This window comes from Egretta garzetta, unplaced genomic scaffold (genome assembly GCF_000687185.1).
Source record: "Egretta garzetta isolate BGI_Z169 unplaced genomic scaffold, ASM68718v1 scaffold45, whole genome shotgun sequence".
Classification (NCBI taxonomy): Eukaryota; Metazoa; Chordata; class Aves; order Pelecaniformes; family Ardeidae; genus Egretta; species Egretta garzetta.
In genome coordinates, this window is record NW_009260028.1 from 139,495 (window position 1) to 141,331 (window position 1,837).

A 1,837-nucleotide genomic window follows, 5' to 3' on the forward strand; every position below is an offset into this window, starting at 1 on the left:
TGAGCCAGGGCATCCCTCCCTCCCGGCCTGGGCATCCCTCCCGGCGTGAGCCAGGGCGCCCGGCGGCCCCTATTGCCGCGGGCAGGAGGGGACCCCCGGCGCCCAAACAGCTTCCTTCCCCCCACCACCCCGCAGAAGCGGTTCGAGAATCGGGGGCACAAGGGCTGATCAAAGCCATGCCGTACGCCCACGTGGCGATAAATATCGTTTGGGAGAAAAAAACAGCCTTGGGTAGAGCTTCCAAGAAGAGGCAGCCCTCCATTTTGGTAGGCGGCATCCCCACAGCCTCTGCTGTCAAGAAATCACGTTATATGCCAAGTTGTTCACTTGGACTTCACTCCCATCTGAGAAGAGAGCACTCAGAGATGCACGCTGAACTCGGCTCTATAGGGGAAGCTACAGAGCGCCTGTGACCTTCATCTCCTCTTCCGTGTGCCTGTGTTTAACAAGCGTCTGCACACTTGGCATGGTGTTTGCCAAGTGCTTTGCAGAACCCTTCGTGATACTTTGCTTCTTCTAGAAGTGAAAAGACTGAGAAAAGAAACAAATTTGCTTACAAGTCCTTTATAAGTTGTGTGGTAATATCTGCGCTAACATATGCCAACATTTTAGTTCTGAAACTCAGGTAAAATAATTATAAATGGTATATTCAAGAATCTTTTTAGTAAAAGACTAACACCATTAAAGGACATACGAGTTTCCACATAAAAGAAAGCAAGAGGGAGTCACACTTGTGAAAAGCCAAATATTTTAACCGAGAAAGACCATGAATGAAAGTAGATGTAGGAATGTTAAGCAAAACCTCTTTCACTCTGGAATGTACGGATTGTGTACAGGCTTACAGCAGAGCTAGTAGTGTATTACTTGACCTATTTTTTTAAGCCAATGAAAGATTTAGGTTAACTTCATCATCATGTGTTTTTAACCACTTTCTCCCAGAAACGCAGCAGCGTTTTCTAAAGCTACTGCATGTCACAGTGTCAATACAACAGCCTCTTCTTTTGAGAGCGTAGGTCTTGTAAAAGAGCCTGATCATACTTCTATTAAAACAATACGTTTTGCTCTTCATTTCTGTGGTAGGCTCACTAGCAAATTCTGATTGTAAAGAAATGGTCTTTCATTTTTTTATTTCACGAAGAATCTTTATCTCAAAAGTTTTTCAATGCTGAGCAGCTGAATTATCTAGGGAAAAGGAAATTTTCTCATTACTGCAGCAATTTAGCTGCTATTTCAATCAAGAGTGTCTGTAGTAGAGACCTCTCTCATTCTTAACCTTAGGGAACGTATTGCATAGAGGAGAGACCTACAAAATGAGGAATCTTAGACAAGCAACAGAAAAAAAGTGCATGTGGAATATTTGTTAAAATGGTTGTTGTAAGGTAACATAGTTGCCTGAGGACGCAAGTTTTGGTAGGATACAATCAACTGAGACTGTATGAAAGAATACAATGTATGGATTTAGCAGGTTATTTCGAACACTCAATATTCACATCACACTGAATTGTGCCACTTGCTCATGTTTACTTAAACTATGAGAATTCAAACAATATACAGAATAAATACTCTGTGCGAGTAAAGGAGAAATTCCAGCATGCAGTGAAATCAGTCTCTCAAGAAGTATGAAAGCACTGATGTGTCGTTGATGGTTCTTCCCGTGAAGTCTTTAACCAAACCTAAACTCGCTCGCCAAGCATAAAACATGGGCATCTACCGATGTACCTGCCTGTCTACCATCCGATCCGTGGGTGGCGTCTAGACCTTCCCTTGCAAAAGGGGACATTTTTTCCATTTTTTTCTTCAAGGGGAATTCATCCCTATAAGATGCCTGTAAAAGGAA